Below are 14,259 nucleotides of genomic sequence, written 5' to 3'. Positions count from 1 at the left end.
GAAAATTATGAATATTTTGCTATCAAGGCACATTTGATAATATGAGGCATCAAGGAGACTTAGTAAAATTGAGTTAGGGGAGACATCAGGTGGAATTTTACAGGGGCCTGAGGAATCTGGGTTATAATGAGATTTGTGACCGAATTGCACAAGAGGTATGGGGAGGCCTATCTTGAGATTAAGAGCAACTAATTGTATTTTATGTATTTGCTGAGGGGTGAGGCGAGTTTCTAGCTGGGTAGCAGCAAGTTGCCAATTAAGTCAGCTTAGAACCTATTAAACACCTTACTAAAGCCACATCTCACCATATTAACATTCAGTGGATACCTAGCCATATTAGCTCACTGCATGCTCAAAAGGAGCTCCATGTTGGACACTGGACATCTTACATCTCACTGGGGTACACATTGGAAATAAAATCACATAATTGCCCAAGATTTTATAAAGTATGCAGAATTTCCAAATTATCTGCATTTCAGACCTATGTTGACAGAAAGCTTGGAATAATTTTTTGCACTTAATAAAAATTACCTTTTTAAAACAAGTAAATAGATTTTAGCTCCAGGTCAACAATTATGAAACGTTGGCATACTAGCTATTAGTTAAAACTCCAACTCCCTTATAAATTCCATCTCTACAAGCATTTAAGACCGACACAAAAAATTAGGTGTTATGGGCAGAGAGAAAGACTGGGAAGACATTTCAGGGGTTCCTGACCACAGAGTTTGCTGAAATGATTGAAAGGGACCTAAGGAGAAACTTTTTCACATAGAGGGCGGTTCAAATATGAAATGAACTGTTGGAGGAAGTGGTAGATCCAGGTACAGTTACAATGTTTAAAAGATATCTGGACCGGTACATGAATAGGAAAGGTTTAGTGGGATATACGTTAAAAACAGGCAAGAAGGACTTGTTAGTTTGGGACTCTGATCAGCATAGACAAGTTGGACTGAAGGGCCTGTGTCCATGCTGTACGACTCCATGACTCTATGATTCTTTTACTCATCAGAATGCTGCTCATTCTCCCTTTCTATACACAGTTTCATTCATTTCCAAGAGGGACTGGGCGACTCTTTCACCATTATAAAGGTCTTTGTCTTATTAATTAAAGTCACAACTTACAGCAACTGATGAGGGGAAATAAATTGCCTTTTTTTAAGGCTTGAGTTGTTTCTTACTGCAGAGCAGAAATAGAGTTCCTTTGCTTCCAGAGGTCCCAACTGCTTTGCTAAACCACTATACCACTAAGCTGTTCAACTGTCTGGTAGCCAATCATATAGGTGTTGACAGGCAGAAGACCTTGGCCATTGATAACTGGTCCCTATTCCACAGACCAATCAGCCATTTATTGCCAGCCAAAGCTCCATTCATACACCCCGCTTGGCTCCAACCCATCGACAAGTTTTCCCTCATGACAGTATAAACGGCTCTTACAATGAGTGTCAGGTTGCTCGCTTATAAAGTGTATTGCAATTATTCGACAGTCCTTGTGCTTTTAAAATTTCTGTTCCTATTTCCAAAACTAGTCCAGGGCCTTGGACATGGCCAGACTGACACTTGGGAGCAGTCAGAGACCTCTTATGAAGTGAGGATTTGAATGTCAAGATGCCCACCACCCATCTTGACCCTTTCTGTCCTATTATGGGCTGCTTTCCTCCTGGAATGAGTGAGAGGCAGGTATGAAGGGAGATAAAAGTTGGTGCCACGGCTGTTGCTTTTGAAGCAGTTGGTGAGTGAATAGGCAGCAGTGAGAGGCAATGCAGGGTTAGTAGCGCCTGGGGTTGGGATGACAATGAGTGTGGGAACATGTTGTGGGTAATAGTGAGAATGGTGGAGTTGAGCCCTGGTGTGATGTAGGTATAGTTGCAGAGATAGAGTGAGTGTGAGGTATCGGAAAAAAGATATGTAAATGGAGTGCAGAAGGTTATTGACCTTCTTCCAGTGTTGAGTGCATTCCTCCAAATAACTGAGATTGCACTGGCTCAGGTGGCAACCTCTAACCAGGCTGGCAGGACCTAGTGTCATGGTCTGTGCTGGTCCTGGCAGAAGCCGTCTTCCTGCCTAAGCACCATCCCATCCAGCAGGACGTGCAGATTGCTGCCATCAAAGTGGGCATCAAATTTCCCTTATTTGATATGTACGGAACAAATGTCAGGAACTGTGCAATGCTGCTCCAGACCTATCTGTGTGCACAACAGGCATTTTAAAGATTGTGCCAACACCGAGGATGCCAGCTAATTTCAGGATATACCACATTCTTCAAAGAATGGTGCGTGGTCAAGTGGGTTTTGAATCAAATGAGACAAATCCAATGGGTGTCGCAGGTCATTAATGAAACAAGTTTGGCAAGATATGGCAATAAATTTCATTGGACTTAGCAATGAAAATATCTCAAAAAACCTGACTCAGCTCACACTTATCCAAGGCAAGTGTGATTCAACTCACTGTTAAAATGATTGAGTCATACCTAGCACGAAGGAACCTGTTGAAGATCTGTGGATGCCAATCATTTCAGCTCTCAGGACAGCATCTCATGAGTTCTTACAAAATGCATCCTAGGTCCAACTAACTATGACTGTTTTATCACGAGATTTGCTGTGACTACAAAGTATTCACCTTCTTTCAGAATTCCCCAGATAATGCACTGGATCGTTCCTGCATGCAACAAGACCCGGACATTATCCAAACTTGGACTGATAAACAGCGTGGAATATTCATGCCACTCAAGCTCTAACAAGAGAGCTTAATCACCTCCCCTTGGTATTCACTAGCATCACCTTAACAGACCCCTCCACCACCATTAATCTGAGGTCACCATTAATTGAAATTGAACTGAACCAGCCAAATACGTGTCATGATAATTGAAGTAGATACAAATAATTTGCTTTGATCCTCAGGAACTAGAGGAGCCTTGTTATAAGATATGGATTTTTTTTACCATTATGTAAAAAAGCTAATACTTCCTTTAGATTTCCAAACTAGTAAAATGTGATGCTGAAATACAAATTATAATATTTTTATGATTTTGAAGAGATTGTTTGTGAATGACTTCAGATGATTTTCATGTCATACAGCCTTATTCCAAGAATGTTTCATGTTCAGTAATTGTACACATTGCTTATTTACATTAATTGCCTGTAAACTTTAATGCCTGTACGACAATCAATTTCAATACTTCTTAAGCCAAGCAACTTCTGTATGTTCCAAAATAAGCAGAGTTAAGCAATTATGATTTGAAGCTGTAATTGTAAAGTAAGTATAGGAACAAAATCTTTTCAAGTTGGTGTTTAGATTTCCACAAACAAAACAGCTTTGAAGACAAAAAGCTTATTTCAATGATAAGCCTCCAGAAAGTACTTTCTCACAGGAAGTCAGAGGTTCATTATTGTGCAGAAAGTGTTGTCACGAAAACGTATGACCTACATTGTACAAATCAGCACTTGTCCAGCTCCAACAACACTCAATTATCAATGCCAACCGGAATAAAGTCCACTTTTTTTGTCATCCATTCACAGCCTTCAACAATCACTTCTTTCAGCGTTGACGTACTTTGGCTGCAATGTGTAGTACGTACAAGATGCACTGCAACAACTCATCACAGTTTCTTCAATAGCACCCCTCAACCGTACAGTCCGCACCACTGAAACACACAAGGAAAGAAGTGCAATAAGAACACCATCACCCTCAAATCAATACTGTCAGGGTTTGAACACTTCACTGCCCCTTCAGTGTAGTGAGATCAAACCCCTGGAGTTACTTGTTCCACAACATTGTGGAAGCTGTCTCACACACAGACCGCAGTCATTCACGAATAAGGTGTACTACCATCTTATGCACAATGAAAGTTGTACGAATTTGTTAAAAGGTATTTCACTGAGGTGAAAGTGGTTGAGACAGTGTAAGATGGCAGCAGAGAATGACACAAAAGCAATGGTGATACCACCATCTTCCAGGGATTTCCTGCTCCGTGTTATACTGCCCCACGCCTCTCATACTTGGTCAGCAATTCTTTACTCCCACACATCACCTCATATAATTTCACCAAGGACTGTCTGGGCTTTGGGGGATGCAGGGGTGGTGGAATTAGAGATTGTTTGCATTTAAAGCTAGCCTGCACTTCTTAAAGGGAGATATGTTCCAAAAATTAGCAGGCAACTTTGAAGAAATCATATTGGATGGACTTGAAATTTTAACTCTATTTGTTAGTCCACACATGCTGCCAGACCTGTTACATTTCTCCTGCATTTTCTGTTTTTATCTGCAAGCTGATATGATGTACAAGCTGCTGCTGGCTTTCCACTCACTGCAGTTCCCTCATGTCAAATCTCTTCTCTGTATTTATGCTTTCTGGTGGCCTTGAAATGCCTGCAAGTGAGGCAGTGCTGCCTGAGGGTTAAGGCTCAGAGTTAAAGCAAATCTTTGAGAAGGAAGAATTTGAGAAGAATTTGCATTTGGCAGTGCTTAATAAACAAACCTTAATGCTATATCAATGTCAAAGAGATTTCCCAGATGATTACTCTGTCTGCACCTCATTCAGAAACAGAGTTTGCAGCAACCATGCCTCACAAGAAAGTACGCACAAATCATATCTGCAGTGTCCAAGCAGGGCAAGGGCTATGTCACTGGTGTTCAATTCTAGCCTCGGGCGACTGTCTGTGTAGAGTTTGCACATTCTCCCTGTGTCTGCATGGGTTTCCTCCGGGTGCTCCGGTTTCCTCCAACAGTCCAAAGATGTGCAGGCTTGTTGGATCGACCATGCTAAATTGCCTGTAGTGCTCAGGGGTGTGTGGGTTATAGGGGGATGGGTCTGGGTGGGATGCTTCAAAGGGCAGTGTGGACTTGTTGGGCCGAAGGGCCTGTTTCCAAACTGTAGGGAATCTAATCTAGTCTAATCTAATCTTACCTGACAGTATAACCTCACGCTACTTATCGTTCACACGATGGTCCCAAACTTCTCAAATTTTCACTCTGGAATCATACGAAGTCTGATGCATTAAAACAAGATCACATCAGGATTACAAGATAATAAAGTGTGGGGCTGGATGAACACAGCAGGCTGAGCAGGATCATCTTAGGAGCACAAAAGCTGATGTTTTGGGCCTAGACCCTTCATCAGAGAGGGGGATGGGGAGAGGGTTCTGAAATAAATAGGGAGAGAGGAGGAGGCGGACCGAAGATGGATAGAGGAGAAAATAGGTGGAGAGGACAGTATAGGTGGGCAGGAAGGGAGGGGATAGGCCAGTCCGGGGAGGACGGACAGGTCAAGGGGGCAGGATGAGGTTAGTAGGTTGGAAATGGAAGTGCGGCTTGAAGTGGGAGGAGGGGATAGGTGAGAGGAAGAACAGGTTAGGGAGGTGGGGACGAGCTAGACTGGTTTTGGGATGCAGTGGGGGGAGGGGAGATTTTGAAGCTTGTGAAGTCCACATTGATACCATTGGGCTACAGGGTTCCCGAGCGGAATGTGAGTTGCTGTTCCTGCAACCTTAGGGTGGCATCATTGTGGCACTGCAGGAGGCCCAGGATGGACATGTCGTCTAAGGAATAGGAGGGGGAGGTAAAATGGTTCTCGACTGGGAGGTGCAGTTGTTTATTGCGAACCAAGCGAAGGTGTTCTGCAAAGCAGTCCCCAAGCCTCCGCTTGGTTTCCCCAATGTAGAGGAAGCCACACCGGGTACAGTGGATGCAGTATACTACCTTGGCAGATGTGCAGGTGAACATCTGCTTAATATGGGAAGTCATCTTGGGGCCTGGGGGTGAGGGTGGGGTGTGGTGGGGTTGGAGGGGAGTGTGGAGCGGACAAGGGAGTCACGGAGAGAGTGGTCTCTCCAGAAGGCAGACAAGGGTGGAGATGGAAAAAATGTCTTGGGTAGTGGGGTCGGATTGTAGATGGCGGAAGTGTTGGAGGCTGATGTGTTGTATCCAGAAGTTGGTGGGGTGGTATGTGAGGATGAGGGGGATTCTCTTAGGGCGGTTACTTAGGGCGGGGTGTGAGGGACGTGTTGCGGGAAATGCGGGAGACATGGTTGAAGGCGTTCTCGACCACTGCGGGAGGGAAGTTGCAGTCCTTGAAGAACGTGGACATTTGGGATGTGCGGGAGTGGAATGCCTCATCCTGGGAGCAGATGTGGCGGAGGCGAAGGAATTGGGAATAGGGGATGGAATTTTTGCAGGAGGGTGGGTGGAAGGAGGTGTATTCCAGGTAGCTGTGGGAGTCGGTGAGCTTGAAATGGACATCAGTTTCTAGCTGGTTGCCTGAGATGGAAACAGAGAGGTCCAGGAAGGTGAGGGATGTGTTGGAGATGGCCCAGGTGAACTCGAGGTTGGGGTGGAAGGTGAACCCTTGGGAACCCTGCAGCCCAATGGTATCAATGTGGACTTCACAAGCTTCAAAATCTCCCCTCCCCCCACTGCATCCGAAAACCAGCCCAGCTTGTCCCCTCCCCCCACTGCATCACAAAAGCAGCCCAGATCGTCCCCACCTCCCTAACCTGTTCTTCCTCTCACCTATCTCCTCCTCCCACCTCAAGCCGCACCTCCATTTCCTACCTACTAACCTCGTCCAGCCACCTTGACCTGTCCATCCGCCCCGGACTGACCTATCCCCTCCCTACCTCCCCACCTATACTGTCCTCTCCACCTATCTTCTCCTTTATCCATCTTCGGTCCGCCTCCCCCTCTCTCCCTATTTATTTCAGAACCCTCTCACCGTCCCCCTCTCTGATGAAGGGTCTAGGCCTGAAATGTCAGCTTTTGTGCGCCTAAGATGCTGCTTGGCCTGCTGTTTTCATCCAGCTTCACACTTTGCTATCTTGGATTCTCTAGCATCTGCAGTTCCCATCATCTCTGATCACTTCAGGATTACGTTTAGAAGTGCTGATCTAGTTGCAAAGGAGTAGAATCCTTTGCTGTTTTGCTCATCTCCCCACTCAGATGTGATATCTAATGACCTATGTGCATGCTTTCAATGGTTTTCATGCATCATTGGGAATTTAGCTTTCCCGACAAAGTCTCATACTGACTCCTTCTGCTTCAAAGAAAGGTATGAATTAATTCCTGTCCACCGTAGCTTAGGACCTCAATGACCTTCCAGACACTGCAATGGATAGCCAGCTGCAAAGTTGGTCATATTGCTGGCTGCAGCCTGGAAAAGTTTGTTAGTGTTGAAGTTGAAGATCACTATAATTGCGAAGACCGCCAGTGACAGCCCTTGCCCTGCTTGGACACTGCAGGTATGATTTGTGCGTACTTTCTTGTGAGGCATGGTTGCTGCAAACTCTGTTTCTGAAGAGGTGCAGACAGAGTAATCATCTGGGGAATCTCTTTGACATTGATATAGCATTAAGGTTTGTTTATTAAGCACTGCCAAGTACAAATTCCAGGCTGTAGCCAATGTAACATTCCCTGCCAAACAAGTTCTGATCGTTTTACATTCTAACAGCATGTGTGTCTTGAACACATGCACGTGGTGTTCTGAAGAAGGGCTACTGGACCTGAAATGCTAACTCTGCTATCTCACCATGGATGCTGCCAGACCTGCTGAGTTTTTCAGCAATTTCTGTTTTGTTTCTAATTTCCAGCTTCCAGTTTGTTTTTTTTCAAAAAATAGCATCGCAAATGTTTCTCTTAATAAGCATTCCTGATGAGTTTCATCAGGATAAGGTTAGGTAACATATGCTGCCATAAGAAACAGAAGTATATGGGTAGAGCAAGGCCTGCAACTATACATAAGAGCATGTGGTCAGATGTGGAGGGATCAGTCACATGGAAGCATGTGGGAAAAGTGTACCACGGGGTTCATCCTTACAAAAAACCAAGGGAACACAAAGTCCTGATTCGATCATACTTGGAATACTGTGAGCTGTTCTGAGCATAATACTTTAAAAAGGATATCTTGCACTTGAAGGCCAGGCAAGATAGATTTACCAGGACCGAACGAGACCCTAAGGATTAAATTAAAATACAAGTGATCAGGCAAACTAACCTTGAATTTCCTGGAATTAGGGCTTATCATGAAAGGTAATGGAAACTTGAAACTCTCATAAAGATCAGTTGGTGCTGTGTCGACTGTCAATTTTAAATCTGAGATTAACAAATTTCTGCCAACCAAAAGTATTAAAGGCTAAGGTTATGAGTATATGGAGTCAGCCATGAACTCGTTTAATGGTGAAACAGGCTCAAAAGACTGTTACTCTGTTGCTATGCACGCTGTTGGCCTCAGTGTTAATTTTTTAAAGACATTGAAGGTAAAGGGTGAGAGTTTACTATGGTGCATGGTAATCTATTGAATTTCATTGTAAAGGCTCCCTTGATAATTGTATCCGAGGGCAACCATGCCTTTGCAACTGTATCCCAGTAGTCAATGCATTAAAGAGAGGAGTTGGCAGTAAAATCAGAAGAACAAAGCATTTTAAAAAATGATGGGCTTGTGGTCAAACTTACCTCCCTACTACTCTGATAAATATTTGTTCTTATATTAAGCAGTTGTCTTATTTATTTCACTTCGTTCAAATAGAAAATGGATTTGTTCCTGTAAATAAGAAAAATAAGATCTTTCTTTTCAAACATTAGAAACAATAATTGCACTGTTTAGCATATCAGTAACTTTGGTAACAATCTTTCATTTACAAATCTTTTAGGAGGACAAATTAAAAATACATGGAGAAAAGGTAAATTTTTGACTAAAAAGATGGAGACCATAACTTCCATGTAATTGAAAACAATAAGCTAAATTATGAAAATCAATCAGCCAATATATTGTACATTTCAGACTATGCCTCACAAACTAAAAGTTACTTAAATTCCACGATTGTAAAGTATAATAAGAGGCAAAGCAATGTTATGCAACAACACATTTTTCAAAAATATATTTTTAGTTTCATGATGTCACGAGTTCTTCTCACATCTTTTCTAATTAACTGCCTGTTAATGCATTGTATAGGGCAGGATTTTGAATTCAGTGTGAGGAACCCTGACACCTAAAGCATTTCTGTATCCTGACCAATATGAAATAAGTGACTTTTTAAAAATTTATTCATGTTGATGTGGGCAACAATGTCCAGGTTAGCATTTATTGCATATCCTAATTGCCCTGGAGAAGGTGATGGTGAGCTGACTTCTTGAATTACTGCAGTTCCTGCAATTTAGGGACAGCCAAAGTGCTGTTAGGAAAGGAGCTACAGGATTTTGATCCAGTGATAATGAATGAACAGTGATAAACCACCAAGTCAGGATGGCATTTCAGAGATAATAGGAACTGCAGATGCTGGAGAATCTGAGATAACAAAGTGTGGAGCTGGATGAACACAGCAGGCCAAGCAGCATCTTAGGAGCACAAAAGCTGACGTTTCGGGCCCAGACTTTTGTGCTCCTAAGATGCTGCTTGACCTGCTGTGTTCATCCAGCTCCACACTTTGTTATGTCTTAAGTCAGGATAGTGTTTGTCTTGAAGAAGAGCATGTAGGTCGTGGTGTTCCCATGCATCTGTTGCCCTTGTCTTCCTCAATGTTAATTGTTGTGGGTTTGGACGGTGTTTATTGGTGGAGCCTTGGTGACTTGCTGCAGTGCATCTTGTAGATGGTACACATGGCAGACATTGTATGTTGGTGCACAGAATGAATGTCAAACGTGATGGATTGGGATCCAATCAAATGGGCTACTTTATCTTGGAAGGTGTAAAGTTTCTTATGTGTTGTTGATATTGCATTCATCCAGAAAAGCAGAAAGCATTTTGTTGCATTCCTGACTATGGTGAACAGTAAGTGAGTTGCTTACATGTTCTCTGACTGCTCTTGCAGCAATAGTATTTATATGGCTGGTCCATTTCAGTTTCTGCTCTATAGTCTCCCCAGGATATTGATTGTGGAGGATTTCGTGATGGTAATGTTAATGAACATCAAGAGCAATGGTTCAATTCTGTCTTGTTGGAGATGATCATAGTCTGACAGTGGAGGGGTGCGATTGTTACTTAGTATGTCATTGGGCTGGAGGGATGCTCAGCTGAAGGTATCAGACCCTACCTGGGCATTAAAACTGTTTCTGGAGGGCGATTGTCAAAGGCAGAGGGCAAATATGACTGAACACTCAATTGTCTTACTGAATAGAAAGTGTAAAAACATAGAAAGTAGGGGCATGAGTTTGGGTCCACTCAGTCTGCTCAGCCATTCATTATGATCATGTCGGATCATTCAACTTTGTATCCTGCTGAAGCTTTCTCCCCAGACCATTCGATTCCTTTAGCTCTAAGAACTATCTTTAACTCATTTTGTGAAAACGTTCAGTGTTTTGGCCTCGACATTTTCTGTGCTAGAGGATTCCACAGACTCACCATTCACTGGGTGAGGAGCAGATAGGAGAGCAGAGAACCAGGAATCCCTGCTCAACATCTTGTCAAATGCCTAGCTATTGGATACTAATACGGCCTGCTGAAATAATGGGTGTTTCATAGTACAGCTCAAATCCCTCAGAATTTCCCTTTCCTCTAAAAAGACTTCAAATCAGCAACAACAGTCAATTATGGCTGCCAATTATGCACAAGACATTTTTACTTTCAGCTTTGAGAATTTCATTCTGTCCTGCTCCAGTTTAAGAGCCAGTCTACTGGAGGACAGAGGTTTGCTAGCTCCATCTGCCCTCACTTTGAAAATTACAGCAAATTCTAGGGGCATCAGCAAGCTAACATGCCATTCAGACATTCTATTTTCAAAGTGTACTCACACCCAACATGGCCCTCAGAGGCACTTAAAACCTCAGGTTGTTCTTTCCATGCCCTTACAAATAAAAATTGTATCTTTAGGATGTTTTTGGACGCAGTGCATATCTGTGTAAATAACTCTTGTACTTTTGCTATTTTTAACTAAGAGATATGTTGCATTTAGGTTTCTTATTTAATATTTTACATATAAACAGACAATGTAATCTTTTAAGATTTTGTTGCAGGAGGATTTTCTGTGTTTCTCAGAGTTACAGATAACATTTTGCCAGACCAAAGGAAGCTACAAAAGGATATTGATAACATCAGGGACAGAGATAAAAATTGATGCATTTTCATTTAAAAATGAGCACTCTGAATAAAGAGTGAGAGAGGTTTGTTCGTACAGAACACTAATGGCAGTGCATCATTTGCCAAGACTTTACTTTGAGAGGTTACTGAAAGTTGAGAGAAGATAATGCACTGTTTCACAAGATGTTGGCTAGAATCAGAAAATATTAATGGAAACAAAGACTTAAAATGGAAGCCTTTCATTAGAAAAAACACATAATAAAGGACGTGATACAGTGTTTAAAGTTATAAATGGATACAAGACAGTATTTGAACCAAACGGTTTATATTTGGCTCTGTGTCCTGAACATTGATGAGAATGTATTGGCCTTGGGAAGAAATACAGTGTACACTGATACTCAACTTCAAGGATTAAATTATGAAGTCAGGTTGAATAGGCTTGAATTCCTTCATATATTGAAAATTATTTGGGAAACTAATTGAAGTGTTTGAGACCAATAGGGTATTTGGATAGATTTTAGTGTTTCTATTGGATTAATTTTATATTTATACGAATTCTTGCATTCTGTGCATCCTCGCACAATGTATTCAAACTCCATGTATCTTTTGTAGAACTTGTGTAACTTCCATATGCATTTACACACTTTACTTACTCTACATCTCAGGACCTGTTTTTGGACCCCGAACACTCTCAAGAACCCTCCTTTATAACTTGCACAGTTTGAGCAAACCCTGTAGATCCTTACACTATTTTGCACTCAACTCACATCCGTTAAGACTTGCACACACTTCTGACTCTCATTGCAATCTGGTACATTCCCCCTTAAAGCCTATTGCATACATTTGTAAGATCCTTTACACTGCCTAAATACCCTATGTGATCAGAAGCCTACCTCAGGAAATGTAGGGAGACTATCCTGTAGGCCAACATTTGACCTAGTATGATACCAAGCAGCCTAGCAAAACTGGAGTCAATGGGAATCAGAGGGAAAAACCCTGCTGGTTGGAGTTATACCAAGAACAAAAGGAAGGTAGTTGTGGTTGTTGGAGGAGGTCAATCATTTTAGGCACAGGACATCATTGACAGAGTTCCTAAAGGGGTAGTCCCTAAATTCTGAGGATTACAGCACTTAAAGAAGATACCCTATCACCTTGTTCTTAAACAAAAACAGAAATTACTGGAGAAACTCAGCAGGCCTGGCAGCATTTGAGGGAAGAAAACAGAGTTAATATTTCGAGTCTGGTGACTCTTCATCAGAATCTCCTTCTTAATGTTAGTGACGGATGGGTAATTAATGCTGGCCTGATCAGCAGTGCACACATCTCATAAACAAGTAAAAGGAAAAATCCCTTGAACTTTTCCATCACAAATTTAATAGCTATTCTATACAGTTATTCCATTTAGTTTAATATTTCTTGTGGGTTCATTTCATACTAAAACGAATACACAGAATACAGTGTAATCTCTTGACTCATCTTTGGCCTAGGGTGCTGCAATACAGAGTGACCATGATCTCTGGTCATGTGATGACACCTTGACCTCTGGCCTATCTGCAAAATGATGTCTTAAAGCATAATCGCTTTAACAGCGTCAATACCAAATTTTATATCGCCGATCCAATTTCATATTCATTAATATATTTATCTAACAATTTCAGTTCTGACATTTTAAATACTCAACATCTTTTTAAGGGAAGAAATTTCAGATTTTCATTATCCTTGACATGAAAAACTGCTCCTGAAATTATTCAGAATCGTCAAACTCTCATTTAAATGATGCAGCTCTCTATTTTGGAATCCTCTATCAGAAGAAGCAGTTTCTCTCTAACTACCCTAACAAATCATGTAATCATAACTCCTCAAAATTTCACCTCGTAATATTAATGATCACTGAGTTACTTGTTTAAATCTAACCCTGCACCCAATTCTTAGATCCAGTACTTCCTCAATCATTTTGCCCCGGTTAACTCTTGCACACTTCTTTCCTTTCAACTATGTGCAGATTCCTCAATGAATTAATAAATCAAATCTGGAACGCCTGGCTCTCAAATTATATTTTTGTTGGCAGAGGTTAAAACTGAGCCAACGGATTGTCATTTACTGCCACTTCAATTATTTTATAAGTGAAAATAACTTCAAAATATTAGAACATGAGGATACAATAATAAAAATATATCCAGAACAGAAACATCTTCACCGATTAAACTGAAATTTTGTCAAAAGAAAAACAAATTTAAAATGCTGAAAGCAAGTAACATGCTAAATGGCATTTTTGGAGATGATCAAAAAGGCAACATTTCAAGTCTGTCAACCCTTCATCAGAGCTGGAAGAGCTCATTGAAAACCTGTATTTATAAGGGATTAGAATGAAGACATAGCAGAGGAGAAATCACAACACGTACTGGAAGAGAAAAAACACTGACATGTGCTGTATTGCCATGGACAACAGAAGCCAGCCAAATGGCTGAAGTGATTTATACATGAGAATTTGTATGTTCATTCTTTCACGTGCAGGCAGCCTGAAGGCAGCTCCTTGGCTCCCTGTCTGCTGACACTTCATCCAGAGTCATTTCCTTTGCAGTTTTTGTCAGTGGTTGCTTACTATTGGCTTCCTCTGTTAGAGTAGGACTAGAAGTCAGGTCAAAAGTTTACCCCAGACAGAATGGCGATCAAATCCAGTCTGTTGGAATTATTGTGAAGCACATCGTAGCTGACTAAGCTAATTGACTTTCTAAGCATGAGAATATATTTGGTAGTAGAATAAAAGAGATGGATGTTAATGGTTTAATTCTATATTTTTCAATTACTTACTGCCATAGAAGTTATCTATTTAACAGCAAGTTGTTATATGTTAAATAATTTAACCTTTTGATCTAATTTTTCTCCTTTGTTTCCATACAAAGCAATAGATTCGTAGGGAATATCCACATAGTGAATATGTGTATCATAGAAAGTAATAGACACATTGGAAACCATGATTGAAATGTTAGTTCAGATTTGTTGCTTTCTGTTCAGAATGAAAGATGTTCTATTCCCACTTTCAGCTGCTCTATACAATGTCAGGAAGTCATATGCTGCAATACCTGGCTGACAACAGTGCTGTTTCGGTTTGGAACGTGGGGTGTGATGCCACTAATTGTGTGTCCATGGCATAACATAGCTTTTTACATCGATGTGGCATAATTAGTCTCTCTGGTGTATTTACTGCCACAGTTAGTATCATTTTATTGCTTAATAAAATACCAGCAGTCACTCTCCTG

Source organism: Stegostoma tigrinum, chromosome 7, assembly GCF_030684315.1.
Source record: "Stegostoma tigrinum isolate sSteTig4 chromosome 7, sSteTig4.hap1, whole genome shotgun sequence".
Lineage (NCBI taxonomy): Eukaryota > Metazoa > Chordata > Chondrichthyes > Orectolobiformes > Stegostomatidae > Stegostoma > Stegostoma tigrinum.
The sequence above is the reverse complement of the archived record's forward strand: the minus strand, read 5'-3'. Positions refer to the sequence as shown.